Below are 19,854 nucleotides of genomic sequence, written 5' to 3'. Positions count from 1 at the left end.
CACCTCTCACGTTATCAGTTTGCTTCTGTTTTGTAATCTTCATCGTAGTTTACCTTTATCACTCTGTTTTCATGCTGCATTTCTGTTCCTGGTTTTGTTATATGAAACTGCTTTCTTTTTAAGTAATCAGGATAAATGCACTATAATTTTATTTCTTTTCTGAACATTTTTGGTAAGCTGCTCTGAGTTTATTTTATAAAGAACAGTGGGGTGCACTTCTTAAAAAATAAACAAGTGTGAGTTGAATGATGCTAATATTTTATGAATGTGTGGGCTGTTTTAAAGAAAAAAATATATTTTGTTAGAATATGTACATTATATGATGCAGAAGGTCTCAGGTTCAGACTCTGGCACTTCCATGCAATTAAACTTTGCCCAGGAAACTGATGTTGGTTAGAAACAGTGGGAGGAAGAAGGCAGAACAACGAATCTGTAAATATGTGTGGTATAGCAGCTAGAGTGTCGTGCTATGTCTTGGGAGACCAGGGTTCAAATCCCTACTCTGTTATGGAGCTCATTGCATGGCCTTGGGCCAGTCAATCACTCTCAACCTACTTTACCTCACAGCATTGTTGTAGAGATTAAATGGAAAGTAAGCAGCACTATGTGTGTCACCTTGAGCTCCTTGCAGGAAAGGTGGGATATAAAGGTAAGAATAAATCAATAAAATATGGTTGTAGCTCAGTGTTAGAGTACCTACTTTCCTTGCAGAAGTTCCCAGGTTTAATTCTCAGCATCTCCAGAGGTCAGGAGGATGGGGTATATGTTCCATCTGTGTAAAGCAGGCATATAAGCAACATGTGACCCTCCAGATGTTGTTGGACACCGGATCCCATCAGTCCCAGCTAGTAGGGAGAATGGCCAGGGATAATGGGAGCTGGAGTGTAACAGTGAATGCATAGTGCAGTAGAAGTCATAACGTGAGGCACTGGCTCATGCAAACCAGTTCAATAGTCTCTTTGATCACCAACCACTTGATAATGAACATGGTAACAGAATGTTGGTATGCATGTCCATGGAACAGCATTCCTGTTGTGTTATGGCCAGCACATACTATCTGTACTTTTTCGAAACAATGGAAGATGTTTTTGTTTTCACAAACTCTTCCAGCTGGATGAAAATGTTTCTGTCAGGTGCTCATTTTGTATCGTTTTTATACCTAGATTTAGTTTGTTCCTAAATATTGTATTTTAATATTTTGTGGGAAGCTGCCCAGAGTGGCTCAGGAAACCCAGCCAGATGGGCGGTGTATAAATAATAAATTATTATTATTATTATTATTATTATTATTATTATTATTATTATTCCTCATACTGTATTAAAACTGTTTTTATTATAGGTTTATCAATTATTTTGAGATGTATATAAGGGTGATTCATAAATATAAGAATAAGAATAAGAATATCATCATAATCTCCGAAAGGCCAAGCAATTTCTTTTTTTTATCTGAGAAAGTGATTAGCCACTCTGAAAATCAGAGCTCACAGGGAGTTCATTAGTCAGACTCAGAGCATCCAACTACCATTTAATTTGAGTAGTTGTAGAACCATCCAACCTGGCTACAGGTGAGCATGCTGAGATTAGCTCACCAGTTTCTCACTGAGACCACCCACAGTTAATGCAGAGAAAGTTTGGGACAGTCCTAGCTTCTTAACTCTCAGGAAGTTCTCTCAGTAATCTTTGTAAGAACCTCCAATGTGTTTTTCAAGTCCTACTGAAGAGTGTCCACATTCAGTAGTGGCTAATGTCTTACTAAAGCAGATAAGAAGAGATCAGCTTAATATAAAACGGTATTATAGAAGAGCATTATTGATTTTGGTGGAACGAAAGGCCTGAGCCTATGCTGTTTATGCACTGCTCTGTATGTGCTTAGGAAGGAACGTACAGAAGGAGATGCTATCTCTGCAATGGAAACCCATTGGATGTGATCCTTAGTGTTCCAATGTGATCCTTTAAGTAGGACATTGGGCAGAGCTCCAATGTTTTATTCTTTTCCCTCATTGTGACTTTGGACCAGGGTATTTTGCACAACATATTTTGCACATGCCATTTGATTTCTCATTGCTTGATTACTCAGTGCCTCACCCCTGAATGTGTGAAGGGAGCCCAGTGATTTTTTTTGGCTTGAATAGATGTGTTACTTACAGGCAGAACTTTTCCCCTCTAGAAAAATAGGTGTGGGTACTCATCATGAAGTTGTTACAGTAAGTGTCACACTTTTTAATCCAAAAAAGAGGTCTGGTACTGCGTACCATTGAGTACCCCCTGGGGAAAGCACTGCCCATAGGACGGCTGTGTGTCCTACTTTATAGAGGAGAACCTTTCATTTCAAGGTATCTTCTATTTCAGTGGTGGGTAACCTCCAGCCTATGAGCTCAATTAGGCTTGTCAGGCCTCCTATTTGACATGTGAAGCTGTTATGACCAAGTCACCTGACATCATCTGCAGGGCAGGTAAAGGTGGGGCTTGCATGAAAGAATGCTTATAGGCATTCTTGATCAGATGATTGGAGGTGACCATAAAACACTTCGCAAACTCCAGTTATCAGCTGAGCTTGATGGACCAATGGTCTGACTCCGTATAAGGCAGCTTCCCATGTTCCATTTGGAATAGAGTTGTAGTTCATTAAAACATTTCTATGGCAATTCTAATTTACCTTTTCTTTTTATTATACAAATCATAGTGCTTGGACACACACCATGTTAATTTTCTTTCATAACATAAAAATGCCGTAAAACATCCCAGACTTTCCTGGTAAACAAATCTCAGCAGGGATGGTGATGCAGTGCTGCCCTACAAGTAAAGAAGAAATACTGTTTAATTATCCTCCATATAAAATCCAATAAAACATTCCATCTTTTCTTACTTTTCTGTACCAAGGATTAACAACAGCCTCTTTGTGAGGCAGAATCAGTATTCATGGCTTCTCTGTTTTGACTTTAATGGGAATTATAGTTCCTGGCAGATGAGAGAACTACTTCAAACATCATTGCTGATGTGACAGGTAGCTAATGCATTATTTGGTAAACACACAGCCCATTTAACCATTGCCTTAAGTAACCCTTAAAAAAGTGTGTGTGTGTGTGTGTATGAATATATATATATATATATATATATATATATATATATATATATGAATGAGAGAATTAAGCATTTGTTTGGGTCTCTGCTCCTGTCACCATGAATCAAAATCCCTCTGTTTCCAAGTATGGTCCCTCAAGCTGCATTAAGTAATCCAAGAGTCGTTCTCTTTCTCACTCTAATCTCCCTGCTTTGGGAGAGTTTAATAACTTGGTGGGTTGGAACTGGACAGAGGTAAAATTGGTCATGCTTCTTATCATTGTGGATGCTAATTAGTGTCATAGGCATTGCATTATTTAGCTGCCAAATCTCTTTTCTGGGTTAAGCTGTGCTTGAAAATTAGAAAATTGCAAAACAAAACTGAAAGGCATCCTCCTTGTTTCATTTCACTATCTCTCTTTCTATACTTCAAACAAAGTGTAATGTTCATGGAGAGCAAGTTATGCATCAAATAAGATAAAACCTTTGAGCAATGGTAGGTGGCTGGGGTTAGGAGCCAGTCTGAGGGCTGCATTGCCTTCTGGGCAAGCCTCTGGGGTACATTTGACCTTTGTGCAGAAGGCTACATTCTATACATTCTCATTTAACGCTCTCTGTCCTCCTCCTCAATGGCCAAGTGGCATCATCAGAGCTCAAGGTTTATGCAAAACACTCAGGTGCAAAGCAGGATAAGCAGGCCCTCCAAGTGCCCCTTATTTTCCAGGGACAGTCCCAGATTTACAGAAGCTGTCCCAGTTTCTGATTTGATCCTGGAATGTCCCACTTCTCCTTGGGACATCCCTATTTTCACTGGAGAAATTTTGGAGGGTATGAAGTTATGTGACCCCTAAGCCAAGGAGATAATAATAATAATAATAATAATAATAATAATTTTTATTTGTATCCCACTCTCCCTAGCGAAAGCCAGGCTCAGTGTGGCTAACATCATATAAATAAGACAATATGCATAATACAATATACAATATGCAAATAAAATAACATTCATTAAAATAATATAGAATAAAGAAATCTTGAGAAGAAATCTGAAGGCAGTCCAGTATAGGGAAGTTTTTTTAAAAAAAGTTCAATGATTTAGTATGTTTTTATCTATGTTGGAAGCCACCCAGAGTGGCTGCAGCAGCCCAGTGAGATGGGCAGAGTATAAATTCTAAAATTATTGTTACTATTATTATGGAAGTAAAGGTAAGGGGACCCCTGACCATTAGGTCCAGTCGTGACCGACTCTGGGGTTGCAGCACTCATCTCGCTTTATTGGCCAAGGGAGCCGGCTTTTGAACTAGTAGGTTGGCAGGAGCAGGGACCGAGCAATGGGAGCTCACCCCGTCATGGGGATTCAAACCGCCGACCTTCTGATCAGCAAGTCCTAGGCACTGTGGTTTTACCCACAGTGCCACCCGCATCCAGATTATGGAATAGGACATCCCTATTTTCATTGGAGAAATGTTGAAGGATATGGGGATCAGTGAGGAGTGTGGCCTGGGAGAGGGGTGATGGTGGCCTGAAAATAGTTATGAAAGCCAGATAAAGAGGCACGGGAGACTACATTCAGCCTGTAGGCCTGAGGTTCCCAACCCAATATATGGAGCGCATACCAAGCAATCCAGCTACTTGGTCAAAGACAAGACACGGACTCATACAGACTTCCTTTTGTGCTTCATTTCTTGGCACAAGTCCATGCTTTAAAACGCTGTGTCTGAGCACTTCACCCACTTATCCTGGTGCTTTCTCTGTGAAAACCCACTCTTTACTGTTAATTTGGAGCATATGTCAATCCAATGAAAACCCAAATTGCTGTTTGTTCCAATTCAGCAGTAAAGAGTGGGTTTTCATGGGGAAAGCACTGGGGCTAAAATAATGATGATGATGATGATGATGATAATGATGATAATAATATGCTTGGTCATGGCGCTCTAAAGTGTGAGCCTGTGCCTAGAAACAGTGGCAGAGGAAGGGGGTGTTGGGGCGGTTCACCCCAGGTGCCATCTCTGAGGGGGGTGACAAGAAGGCACCATTGCACCTTGAGATCCCTCTGCCACTGCTACAGCTGTGAGCAGAGGATTCTGCTGCCGCCGCTACTGCCATAAGCAGAACATCACTCCGCCGTCTGTACAGCGCAAGCGCACCGCCGCATGTAGTGGTGCCACTCATGCACCATATGTAGCGGTGCTGTGCATGTGCCGCTGAGCAGTTTGCCCCACCCCACTGCAGCCACGAGCAGAGGACCACGCTACCTCCGCTGCAGCCGCAAGCGGAGGATCCTGCCACCATCTGTACGATGCACGCGCAGCGCTGCCATACATAGCGGCGCGCGTGCTGTACGTAGCAGCACACGTGCATGCACCATACACTGCGGTACTGTGCATGTGCCATTGGGTGGTTTGTCCCGCCCCTGTGGGTGGTTTGCCCCGCCCCTCGACACCCCACACCGGGTGCCGGAGAGCCTTCCTTCTCCCTTGCCTAGAAAGCAAAGGGCAACATGTAAGTTTGTTTGTTTTTTTTTAAGATATTTATTGAAGTTTTACACACACAAAAAAGAAAATTACAGAATAAAAATAAAACAAGAGAAAAAGGAGGAGAAAAATACAAAAAATACAAAAATACATAGAAAAAAAGATACAAAATACAGAAAAAATAAATAGAAAAAATTAAAAGCGAATCAATTTTTTCATATCTAAAATTTCGTTTGCTTGTTTCCTTGACCTCCTCACACCTCCCTTTTTTGTATTCCCGTTCACATAGTCAGTTCAGCAAATGCTTACCCTCTTTCATTTATCTTAACTCTATATCTTAACATATTATGACTATATATTTTCATCCATTATCAATCCATTTTTACATATTCTTATTAGCCATGTTGCTAATGCCACTTAATTTCAATCCAGCATCATTTTAGCATTCATTAATTTTACAATATTTCTGCAAATAGTCTTTAAATTTCTTCCAATCTTCTTCCACCGACTCTTCTCCCTGGTCACGGATTCTGCCAGTCATTTCCGCCAGTTCCATATAGTCCATCACCTTCATCTGCCACTCTTCCAGGGTGGGTAAATCTTGTGTCTTCCAATACTTTGCAATAAGTATTCTTGCTGCTGTTGTAGCATACATAAAGAAAGTTCTATCCTTCTTTGGCACCAATTGGCCGACTATGCCCAGGAGAAAGGCCTCTGGTTTCTTCAGGAAGGTATATTTAAATACCTTTTTCATTTCATTATAGATCATCTCCCAGAAAGCCTTGATCTTTGGGCACGTCCACCAAAGGTGAAAGAATGTACCTTCGTTTTCTTTATATTTCCAGCATTATTATCGGGCAAATGATAGATTTTTGCAAGCTTGACTGGGGTCATGTACCACCTGTATATCATTTTCATAATATTCTCTCTTAGGGCATTACATGCTGTAAATTTCATACCTGTGGTCCACAACTGTTCCCAGTCAGCGAACATAATGTTATGTCCAACATCTTGTGCCCATTTAATCATAGCAGATTTAACCGTTTCATCCTGGGTGTTTCATTTCAGTAGCAAGTTGTACATTCTTGAAAGTATCTTAGTTTTGGGGTCTAACAGTTCTGTTTCCAATTTTGATTTTTCCACCTGGAAGACAATTTTTTTGTCCAAATTATAAGCCTCCCTTATTTGATAATAGTGAAGCCAGTCTCGCACTTTATCTTTTAATTTCTCAAAACTCTGCAATTTCAATTTGTCTCCTTCTTGCTCCAAAATTTCCCAATATTTCGGCCATTTGGCCTCCATATTGAGCTTTTTCTGAGCCTTTGCTTCCATCGGTGACAACCACCTTGGGGTTTTATTTTCAAGTAAGTCTTTATATCTTATCCAGACATTAAACAATGCTTTCGGCAACATGTAAGTTTGGATGAGCCCTCTATTGCAACCCACAAATCATCCCCTCCAATTTAGACCACAGTATGTGATACCAGAAAGCAGGTGCTCTGCAAAGTATTAATGGTCCAAATGGTTGCAAGCCCGATCACATGCTACAAAGGAAAAGCAAATGAAATGAGAGTTGCTAACTTATCTGTGGAATAGAATCAGCCAGAACTTGAGTCTAGGGAAAATCCATCCACCAAGTCATGCCAAGAAAAGGGACTCTCAGTTATAGCCTGAAGGTATGTGATGAAGTTCTGCTACAGACACTAAGCAGACCTGGCCTTCTAAAGCTGCAATCCTATGCCTGCTTATCTGGAGGTCAGCCCCTCTGAACTCAAAGCCATGCCTTTGGAGGAAGCCACTCTACTGGAGGAAGTTGAATATAAATTTTTAAAAATGTAGGAGCCTTTTATAATGTGCTTCTGTAGAACAGAAAGTGAAATTGCTCCATAAATATGGCATAAGAATCTCATCAAAGTTTGAGTGAAATTTTTGCTTTATATGACTACTGCAAAGTGTTTTTTTTCTCTATGAAGAAACATGGGAAATGCAAAGCTACCACTATGCTGAATGATTCTGGAGTGGAAAGCTCTGCTTTCTCCATGCTGCTTTGTTTGTTGTAATATATCTTTCATATTGGACAGGCTCATGAATGGGTTGGGGGTAAGCCATTCCCTTCCCAACATGCACTGACTCTCACAGCTGCCATACATGTATAATCAAATTGTTCAAATTCATCTGAAGATGTTCAGTGCTTACAGAACTCACCACCATCCAAGTCCACACTCATCTTAAGACATAACATTTCAGCTTGCTCAACAAGAGTTGGCTTTGAAGTGAATTTCAAGTGATTCGTGGGTGTTGGACCACTTGAGATGAACTAATTCCATTCTACTGCTGCGACGTAATGACAGCAAAACACAACATATTTTGGGTTGTTTCTCTTTTAACTTATGAACATTTGAAATAACCAGATGTGTGCCAAACATTATGTTATTTCCCATTATTTCCCATTGACTTTTCCCAATATATATTTGATTTTTGCAGCTGGCTCTGTGTTGGCAGTCAAGTAAAACTAATTCATCTCAAGAGCTACAATGCACAAGGTTCAGCTGCCAATGCTGATTGACCAAACACCAATATTCAAGGTTGTCCAACAAAGTATTGGCTGTGGATTCCAATGTATTGCTCCACTCCAGACAAATCAAGTCCACTCCATTTGTGATGCATGATTCCAACAAATTTCAACATACATTGAATAAGAATTTGTGCATTTGCTGTAGTTTATTATCAGCTGGCCTCCTTAATACTGAAACTGAAAGTTACACATCAAGTCAGAATTTTTGATTAGAGAAAAAGTTGCCTAATTACATCAAGTATTTTTTTCTTTGAGCATATTGTCCCATTTCACCATACCCCTGTGTTATGGACTTCATCATTTGTACAGTGACAGCTGATATTTAATTGACTTTAGCTGTGATTAGCAAATCCCAATTGGAGCAGCTCCAACGGCTATTACTGAAGAACTGTGGGTGGGGATATGTTTTGAAGTGATGGTAAACATTGTGACACATGAAGGGCACATCACATATTTTCAGAGGCACATTTGACTTTTTTTCTTGCCTTGGATTTCACAAGGATTGCTAAGGCAGGCATTTCTGCCTGTCAGTTGTAAAAGCAGGGGGTGAGGGGGAGATGATAACTTTTGAATGCCATATTAACCACATGGAGAAGCCTATTTAAAATCCTTTGCTCCCAAGTTGGCCTGGAGATCTCATGGAGGATTAGGGAGTGAGGATGGAATAAGCCAGGTGTGGGGGAACTTTTTGGCCTTGTAGCCCAGATTTTTGTCTCTTCCACAGGACAACTTTGACAGGTGGGTGGTACTGCTCACATGCCACTCATCTGACACCTTAATCATGTCAGGTGATTGATAGGGGGGTTCCACCACTCACCTGTCAAAATTGGGCTGTGGAGATGGGGAAAGAAACTGTCCAATTATACCCAAGCAGAACTGAACTCCCTGTACATCAGTCGATAGGCAAGGAGTTCAATCCTGCTTTCTGCAGCCACATCTCTATCTGTCCCATACCTTGACACCACATATAGAGTGAGCATGGCTTGGGGAAAACATCTGGTAGGTCAGATGGTGAGCCTCGTTTGGCTTGTGGGCTGGAATATTACCGTATCTCAGTTGAGGTTTCTCTGTTCCCAGTTTGGCCAATTTTAAGTAGAGTTGGCTCCATTTCTGCAATAACAACTTTTAAAGAAAACTATCAGGATGCAAATTCATATTCATTCTGCACTGAATTTTGCAAGCAATTTGCCTTTGTATTTTGTACAACAAATACATGTGTTTATGTGCTTAGTTTTCCCTATTTTTTTTTGTAAGCTTATATTTGTTGGAGAACTGCATCGCAAAATTAGAAGTATGAATTTTGAAGGGTAGCTGTGTTTCAGTTCACACTTTGGTTTGGGGAGTGTGAATTAGCTCTGTTTGCATTAAAATATGAACCAAACATATTTCTCTAATTTTCCCAGTTGTGACTTGTGCTCAGGCACAAATCTGGGCTCTAATAAAGTTCTCAACCCCTGGTTTGTTTTGTTTTAGAGCAGAGTAAATAATATAATTTCATGGAATGTGAAGCCTCAAACCCTCTTCTGGTCCAGAAGTACTGGGAAACTGAGGGCTCTTAGCAGCTCTCCTATATTCTGAAGTATCCTTTTAAGAACTCCAAATACTTTGGGATAGGTGAATGCCCACAGCATCCCTGTAGGTCATGATGCTTCTCCCAGTAAGCGAGGGTTTAAACATCAGGTTGGAGATCTGTAAGAAGAAGCTGGACAACTGCAGATGAAAATTTTGAGAAGGCAAAATAGCCTCTTAATAGCAAGTTGAAAATGAGAGCTTAAGGCCCAGGGAATCTTCAAGAGCTACAACCTCTTGGTGAGTGAAATCCATCCTTTCCCAAAGAGCTGGAGAACAATTTGTATCAGCCCTTAATATCTTCCCAGGCTCTTTGTACTTGGTGGGATAAATTCTGTCCTTAGCAGGCAACCATTTGCCTGCATCCAGTGGTACAAAGTCCAGAGTGGAATCTGTAGCTGACAAAAGGGAACAAATCGGCAAGTTGCTGCAATGCAAAGCTGTGATTAGCTGCCATTAGAGAGAATAGAAAAAGGCATGAAAAGGACTCAGAGAAAGGGAAAGAAAAATTAAGCCAGAAACTGCAAAGATCAATGAACACAATCAGTGTTTTCTGCCAAGAAATTTATAAAAAAAGACAGAAACTCAAGCTGCAGATAAGTGGCTGAAAATCCCTCACTCCCCCTCCCTGCTTTTACCCGCTCTTAATCTGCAACAAAGGCTAGGGACTGAATATCTGGGAGAATGGAGGACAAAATAGAAAAACAGTGCTGGCTGAAGACATTTTGCTTCCTGAGGGAAAGGTCAAGATAGCACCCTAGAAGAGACAAATGGACTAGCAGTAAAACCTTTTCTAAACAAGGGAGAAGAAGCAGTGTCCTCCATTGCCCCTGAATTCAAAAGGCTACTTTAGGGGGTATACAAGAGATTATGTAGCAACTCTGCCCTCCTGCAGAGGAGGATGACCTGGAGGGCTCAGCAGGGAAAAAAATGATTGCAAGGCACTCCTCTTCCTCCTCATTTGCTGCTTGAGAGGTTCCTTCACTCTGCCCAGTAGTTGGTCCAGTCCTGTAGAACGTGCAAGACAGCAAGGGCCCAGTTTAGATTCCTGCCCTGGTTCAGTATCTTCCTCTGGTCATCTTTAATGACCAAGGTCATTTTAAATAATAAATAAATAAATAAATAAATAAATAAATAAATAAATAAATAGGTTGACTTGAGGAAAACCGGAAATACTCAGAAATACTGTTCAGAAATAAGAAGAGAAATGTGGCTTCAAGATGGCCTTGCAGACATGCAAAATTGTCATTAAGAAATTTAGATGTCAAATTAAAAGGCGAGTTTATGTAGTCGTGTGTGACATCTCTCATCGGGCTGTAGTTGAGGAGGGGCAAATGGGTTTGCCATCTCACCTCCAAATGTTGTTGGACTTCAGTTCCCATGAGCCTCAGTCAACATGGCCAATGCTCTAGGAATGATGGGACTTGGAGCCATAGGTTGAAGGGCTATGGGTTTGCTGTCCCTGCCTTAGAGATTTATTTATCTAACCCTTTTTCATTTGGTGACATGGGTTCCCCTGCCCATTGACTAGCTAATGCTCCCTCCCCATAAATGTCTCAGGTACAGCATAAATCTACGGCATTCTGCGTGAAAAATGGGAGCCACCATCACAAGAATGTCCTGGAATGATGCTGACTCTGGGAGGTTAGGGGTGAGGTGGGATGGGTGGCTTATAATAGCATACAGTGTCAAAAACAAATAAAAAAGTGAAAAAAAAACCACCATTTCTGTTAGCAACGTACAGCTCATCTACCATGCACCCTTTGAAACGTTTGCTTGTGACAACTGCAAAAATTACTTCCTCATCTTTGCTGTTACCATATGTAAAGATGTGCATGTAATTTCACCAAAGCCTTAATCCTGACACCTTAAATAGACATGGAAAGAGACCAGGAGCAAAGGGCAGTTTTAAGATGCGCAAAATGTACTGTCTAAGCCCTGTTCCGTTTAGTTAATCCAGCTGCCATGTTTTCTGTTGACGATAATCGCTGATGAAGCATGCAGTGATATCACATCATGAGTCTTACAATGCTAAATGTTACAGGGAACGAGGAGGAGGACGACGAGACAAGCAGATAGTTTTCTTTGATGACAGCTATGTGTCAGCCATAGCATCTACTACTGGCCTATCACGTTGCTCCTTGTCATCTCGCAGTTTTTGCCACTTGCTCCTCATTTTTGTTTTTCTCTGATATGCTGCTGTCTTTGTAGAAAACCTGTCCAGAAATACAGATTTATTTTTGTATTCTGGTGAAAAATCTGGGGGAAATTGGGGCAGGGGGAGGGAGAGATTATAAGCACAAAGGAAACAAAGTGGAAGCATTTTGTGAGAGTCTGTTAAAGACTTACACATGCAGTCATGCTTCCAGTGTAGGTCTATGTGGGTGTCAACTCCACACTGGCCTCCTGCCAACAACCCATTAAAGATGAGCTCAGAGAAAATTCCCAGCTGCCTTGGCTCCCCACGAAGCATACAAAGGAAGGAGCCCCACCAACTGAAATGTGTGTCGTGGGAAGTTCTGACGTGTTAATGAAGTGTTTGGTTCAAAAGCCCTGTGTGGCTGGTGGCGGGACCTGAAATAACATCAGACCCTGATATTTTAATTAATTCTATTATGACTAGGCTGTCTCTGCTGTTCATGTCTAATTTCCTGCCTTTTGTGTTCCTGATTTGCTTCTAATGCATGTGCAGCTCCCCCTTGTCCCTTTCCTCTAATCGGATGATAAAATCACGTTTTTGATCCAACTGCATCTTGTAATTTGTTCCCCCCCCTCTTTTTGCATGATATTTCTTGTGCATTTTTTTAAAATGTCATAACAGTTTGACTTCTGCTTATCTGAGGTGTGTTTTAGGATGTTACATGTAATCCCAGCCTTGTGAAATCATACCTAAGTCTGAAGTAGCACCTTGCATGGGGACTAGGATGGCCATTATTGGTTATTAATACCAATACTACATTCACTGTCTCAACACCTTTAGGTAGGTTGGTAGTGCTGGGGGAACTGGTTGTATAACCGGATGGAAGGCGGCTAACAGATTGAGGTTGAATCCTGACAAGACAGAAGTACTGTTTTTGGGGGACAGGAGGCGGGCAGGTGTGGAAGATTCCCTGGTCCTGAATGGGGTAACTGTGCCCCTGAAGGACCAGGTGCGCAGCCTGGGAGTCATTTTGGACTCACAGCTGTCCATGGAGGCACAGGTCAAATCTGTGTCCAGGGCAGCTGTTTACCAGCTCCATCTAGTACGCAGGCTGAGACTGTCTCGCCAGAGTGGTGCATGCTCTGGTTATCTCCCGCTTGGACTACTGCAATGCACTCTACGTGGGGCTACCTTTGAAGGTGACTCGGAAACTACAACTAATCCAGAATGCGGCAGCTAGACTGGTGACTGGGGGCGGCCGCTGAGACCATATAACACCGGTCTTGAAAGACCTACATTGGCTCCCAGTACGTCTCCGAGCACAATTCAAAGTGTTGGTGCTGACCTTTAAAGCCCTAAACGGCCTCGGTCCAGTATACCTGAAGGATATTCCACCCCCATCATTCTGCCCGGATGCTGAGGTCCAGCGCCGAGGGCCTTCTGGCGGTTCCCTCATTGCGAGAAGCAAAGCTACAGGGAACCAGGCAGAGGGCCTTCTCGGTAGTGGCGCCCGCCCTGTGGAACGCCCTCCCGTCAGATGTCAAAGTGATAAACAACTACCTGACATTCAGAAGACATCTTAAGGCAGCCCTGTTCAGGGAAGTTTTTAACATGTGATATTTTACTGTATTTTTGGTTTCTATGGAAGCCACCCAGAGTGGTTGGGGAGGCCCAGCCAGATGGGCAGGGTATAAATAATAAATTATTATTATTATTATTATTATAAATTTGCATACCGTTGTAGAAATATAAGGAGGCTTCCTCTCTTCCTGTCAAGAGACCCATTATGGAACCTCTGCTGCAGCAGCCTCAAGCAGGTGCAGAAGAAACTGCAAAACGAATTTTGCAGAGCCAGGTTCAAGGTTCTTGCGCTAGTTCACAAAACCCTAAGCAACTTGGGCCCCAAATACCTCAAGGACCGCCTGACACTACTTCTGGTGGTTTAGTTGGCTTCTGCTAAGGACTGAACAGGTCCTGCCCTGTGGAACTCCCTGCCAGTAGAAGTTTAGCAGGAACCATCCTGGCCTTCTTTTAGGTGGCTTCTGAAAAACTGCACTATTTAGCAGTCTAAACAATGTTATTTTTCAAAATAGGATTTTTTTCCAAACCAACTGGTATATACTGATGTTTCGTTGATGTTTTAAATTATGTTTTAGATAGATGGTAGATATAAATAGATTTTATTGCATTTTACATGTTGTAAGCCACCTTGTATTTTATGGAAATGTGCATTATAAATTTCTTCATGCACCTTATTCTTCCCCAGCTTCTGGTAGGTCAGTAGTGCTGGGGTCTACCTGGCAGATGACAGAATCATGCAGTTCTCCCTCCACTACTCTAGACTGCCCTTACCTGTGGGAATGTTGGTTTCCCAAGAGAGGTCTTGAACCAGCTAGTCACTAGTGTCTTGCCATCTGCACCACTAGCTCTCTAGAACCACAGGAGGCCAGGCAGATTATGCCTTAAGGCAGAGGAGAGGAACCATTCTCTGGACTGAGAACCACATTCCCATTTAGGCAACCTTCTGAGGCCACTTACCCATGGTAGGCAGAGCCAGGGGAAAAGTAGACAGGACTTTAAATTAATTTATTCCTTTAGATATTCCTTTAGATTCACAATCACCAGTTCCTCTCTATCCTCCACCCAGGTGAGCAGGAGGCATTATCAGAGTTCTAGTTCATGTTCTGGCCTGGCAAAAATACTAAAGGAGGATGCAAAGAAGGACTGATGAAGGTGTGGGTCCTACGGAGAGTCCTAAGGGCCTAAGGTAACCCATCCCTGTCTTAGTTCCATCTGATTCTCCAAGCAAGCTGGGTTAAACCAGGCCCTCTCCAGCCCCTGAAGGCAAGACAGCATATGTGTCTGGGCAATTTGCCTTGTCTGTGTAGGCTCTGCCTACTCCCCTGCTTGCATACAAATGTGCATGTGCTAATTAGAAAAGCCAACTTAGAAATCATTACTGCAATTTAAACTGAAATACATCTCACCATAGTGGGGAAGACTTTGCCTGGGGACCTGTGTGTCTGATCATTTGGCTGCCCAGGTGCTGAGTGGTGATAGCAGTAGTGGCTCATGCAGGTAGGGTGGCTATACTCAGTTGACTTCTGGTTACCGAAGGGAAGATGGGGAGGAGCAAGGCAGCTGGGAGTTTGACACAGTGTGGGTGCAGTGGTAGGAGCCTTAATTGGCTCTGCCCCTGTGACCACACCACACCAAGCTCCCTTGCCCTTCTACCACTTTTTCTCAGTAACTGAAGCAATACAGTGTTGGGAAATCAGGTGAGCAATGATGGCCCTGCTCACAGGAACATAGGAAGATGTCTCTGGTCCATCTAAGGACTTTCCTCGCTGGCTGGCAGTGGCTCTGCAGGACTTCAGAATGGATTCCCTCCAGTCCAACCTGAAGACACCTGTGATGGAACCTGTGACCTTCTGCATGGAAAACCAATTCTCAACCACTGAGTATAGCCCTTCCGGAAAGTGGACCCAGTAGATCACTGGCTTTCCCACTTCTGCACCACCAACCCCCCCCCCCGGCAGTAACTTCACACTATCTCGAGCCTACAGCCAGTGTAGTAGGGGACTTCCACAGAGGCAGAGGAACACATCTCAGCCAATTCCTATGGGTTAATAAAAGATGGGATGGTTATAATTACTCCCTGAACCTTGGTTAAGAGAAAACAAGCTCTGGAGCTGAAGTTTGGTAAAAAATAAAAAAATAAAATAGAGCCCTGGCATCTTGTGGGCCCTCCTCTGCTCAGCTGCAGCCAGCTGCCAACCTTTAGGCCACACTATGTTGATAGGCAGGAGAGCTTGAAGGCCCATTCAGGGGTGGTCTCTATGGTAATTGCTGGGTGATATCATAGGGCACTGACTTAGCAAAGGCACAATCCTCCTTGGGACTTAGAATTGCATATTTAGCTGGCTCATTTCAGCAGTTTGCCATATAATGTCGTATTTCTTTTTATAACTGCTCTTTCAGAAGAAAACATGCCAAACTGGATTACTACATCTTTCATTTAAGCCTTTATTTAAGTATTTATATACTGCTTTTCAGTAGCTTACAATGCAACTAAACTACAATACATTTTTTTTAAAAAAGACTTTTTAAAGATAAGCCCAACTGAAATCTGAAAATACATAAAATACATATAAGAAAATTGAAACTTAAGGCAGTAGCATTTGATGCATTGTAAGCTGGACGAGCACAGAGGACATGCAGAGCAAAAATGGTTTTAAAACCCTAGACCAGGACTAGCACCAGCAATTTAAAGCCACATTAAAAGCCTGTTTAAAGCAAGAGTTGGGAATATTTGGCCCTCACAGGATCAGCTGTGTATTCTGTAGGAGGAAGTTCTTCAAAGACAAAGACAGCACTGAGAAGGTCCTGTCAATTTTGCTCACCAATCTAATTGACCTTTATGGTGGGCCTGTGAGCACCCTTCAGTATATTTTATTCGTTTTGTTAATACCCCACCTTTCTTCCAAGGCACTCAAGGTGGCATGGCATATATGGGTCCCCCTATTTTATCCTGTGAAGTAGGATAGGCTGAGACCAACTGACTGCCCTAAGATCACCCAGGACTCAGCTACATTGGTAAAGAAAAACGCTTTATATGCATTATAACACTGTAACCAGATAGCACTGTGGGGTCCTGTTTTTCATCAATGGGATTTCCATTTATGAAGTTTACAACACATTTAACTGAATCACTTTTTTGATGTGTCTAGATCCAGCCTCAATTGGGATTTGCACTTGGGTCTCCTCAGTCTTAACACTCTAACTTGTTCAACAGTGGCATGGCAGATAGAAGATCAATAGGATGAACTTTATCCATCACAGCATCTCCACACTGTGTTCTACCTGTTGAATTTCAGCTTGTAATGCTCTACTAAGAGAGAGGGAAATGATAACTGCAAGTTATTTTTTCTATTCCCTGAAACTGAGCAATATGTGAAGCTGGACAACAATGGAGTCCTAGATGACTACATAGGTGGAAATTTTATGAGACTCAATCCTGTAGTATATTAAAAATGAGAGTTGAGAGCTTCATATACAAAAGGATATAGAAATGCAAAATATTATTAGTATTAAAACCTCTGGGTTTTTCTCCCTCAAGGCACATTTGCAGTTATAGGTTTTTCAATGAACATGAAGCTTTACCATCTGAAATAACAAAACTTAAAAACACACACTTCCCCATCCATTTTCTAAAGAATGATAACCTTACAGGCTTCTTTTTTTTTTTTATTAGTATTATTCCTCTTAGCGACTTTTTTTTATTTCAATAAAAGTAACAGTGTTGTTACACCATTTTGCGAGATAAGTGAAGAAGAGATCGTTTCTGAATTTTCAAAGCACCTCCTAAATACCTTTGCTAGCTGTACTTATGAGATAAGCATACTGGAGCTAATGTTCTCAAAGGCTAAGACTAAAAATGCAAGGCAGTAATGGTGTGCCCCAGTCATTATGGGGATGTACCTCAAAGAAGGGGGTACAAGGAACAGTGTTCAAATGTCATGTCATCATGAATTCACAGACTGGGGTAGAATTTAGGATGATCATTGTCTTGAGCAAAGGACTATCAACCTAAGCTTTGTTTTTGTTTTTTTTCTTACCAACTTCCAACACGGTCTATAATTGGGGGTTCTGTTACTGCAAAATAATGTACTGAAACTGGGGAGAAGGCATACTGGTTTTTGCATGGCTTGTGAACATTATTCAGACTATAAATGAATGCCTTTCTTCACCCACATTTAGCTCACAGTTGCTATATGTTATAGGCTTTGTAGTGGCTGAATATCATTACTGTACTGTACTTCATGCACATGTGACTGCCCACTGTGTTTCCATTGCATTTTGACTTTGTGTGCTTCTTTAATAATACATAAAGAGAAACCTGGGAGATTGGAGATTGGAGATGAGACCTGTCACCTGCAGGTCTTTGGCTGCTATGCAACAGTGAAAAACAAAGAGCCTCTCACCATAATGACGGCAATTTTGTGATCAGGGTTGAACCTGGCAGATAAGTTTGGAAGAAAAAACAACATTTTCTTGAAGGATAGGTTACCCTCAAATAAATGGAGCACCTACCATGTCAAAGGATGTCCTTGTCTTGAAGCAAACAACACTTCTGCCTGCAAACCACTTAAAATGGAGTCTCATGGTGAAATCTAGCCGGTCTGTTTGTTCTCTGAAGCCTTACATCTTATGCAGTGGAGCTGTGGGATGAAAGAACAGCTGGCAATGGCAGACTCCTGAGCAGTTATCATATTTGCAGGGCCAGGCAAGGTGTGGGAGAAAGAGCCAGTGTTTGCTTGACAGGATCAACCTTTGATGCTCTGGCTTTATGGTGTTCCTTTTCATCTCGGGGGACTTTGGAGAGGTCATAAAAGAGACCGTGAGTGCCAGAGGTGCCAGTGAGGAAATTAAAAGGAGCTGAGCAGTGAGGAAAGGCATAAGCCATGACTGGGTCTGCTCAGGGTCAGATACACTTCCTGTGTCTCTGTCACTGGTGGTTGTATTCATGCCACGAGTGCATGGCGTGTGTTTGATTAGGAGGCTTGGCCTCAGCTGGTGTCACCTCTGACCTTGGCTAATACCTTGTTTTGCAGCAAAAGCAACAAGCACTCTGCTTTTCTTAAAGGTCCTGAGGGAGGACAAGAAAAAAGGATCATTTAGGTCTTAAGCAAGCTGAAATAGAGGTATGCTTTGACAAACTTGGCAGCTAGATGCAGAGAGTGGCTGTGGAGGCAATTATGTTCTTCCACTGTGTGAATGATTGTTGGGGAATTGAAGAAGTCTTTCTTTCTTTCTTTCTTTCTTTCTTTCTTTCTTTCTTTCTTTCTTTCTTTCTTTCCATGAATCTGATTCATATATTTATTGTTCTGTGTTTGGTGGAGTAAGCTGTATGCCTGAGTCCCTTCCAATTCCAGGATCCAACAGGGATTCAAATTGCTGAATTACCCAGGCAATAATGCCCCCTACCCCCATTGAGGTATGGGTTGTTAAGGTAACAAAGGAAGTGGCTCTTGTGCAGAGGGAAAATATATGCTAGTTAGAAAGACAATGCCCAGAAGTTTGGGAGCTTGAAGCAGGCTGGGCAGAGATAGAAGTTAGAAGCTGCAGGCTGCAGTGCAAAGGCAAAGCTGTGCCTGTTTCTTGTTGGGATCCAAGGCTGTGGCTATGAGAGAAGCAAGACCTTCTTGGGGTACTAATGTGGAATTGACCTTGGGTGGGAAACATTTTTCAGTCCAAGGGCTACATGCCAGTGATGTGTGCGACCAAAAACAGGTGGGGTAACAAATGCAGTGGATAGCTCAGTTGGTTAGAGCATAGTGCTGATAACATCAAAGTTGCAGGTTCGATCACCATATGAGAAAACTGCTTTCACATAGTGGTGGTGGTGGGGCTCAGTTAGGGTCTTGAAAATAGCCATGATTGGCAAATATATATCTTTGTTCACTATTTATGAGGTCATTCCAGTTTAAGAAACAAAGGATTTGAGCACCAGTTCCCATCAGCCCCAACCAGCATGGCCAGTGGTTTGGGGGTGATGAGATTTACAGTTCAGCCATCTCTGAAGGCTGCTGGTTTCCCATCCCTGCTGTAAGAGCAGTGTTAGAAACTGAAATATGAAAGCTAGGAACTAAATGGCACCTTAAACCTAGGTTATGTGCGCAGCAACGGGATATCTAGGCACACTTTTTTATAACAAGAATACAAAGCTGAAAATATTATGTTCACAGCTAAAATATTATGTTCATTTTTCACGTGGTCTAGTAGTCCTTCCCCTGCCCACTCCCTAATATTCTTAAGAGGGTCTCTTCTCCAGTCTTCAGAGAGGGGCTGAAAGAGGGTAGGCAGAAAAAGGTCCTCCTTTCCTTCCACTCTGCAGTTTTCATGTGAAATCTTACACGCAGTACTTGCACCCAGAACTCAGAAACTGCTCGTTCTAATGAAATTTCCTGCCGTACAATGCGCCTAGAACAATGGGGGTTTCGAACACTGTGAAAGAGGACCACGATGAGTCAAGTTCA

The sequence above is a fragment of the Podarcis filfolensis genome (genome assembly GCF_964270895.1).
Source record: "Podarcis filfolensis genome assembly, chromosome: Z".
Classification (NCBI taxonomy): domain Eukaryota; kingdom Metazoa; phylum Chordata; class Lepidosauria; order Squamata; family Lacertidae; genus Podarcis; species Podarcis filfolensis.
Note: the sequence above shows the minus strand (reverse complement) of the source record.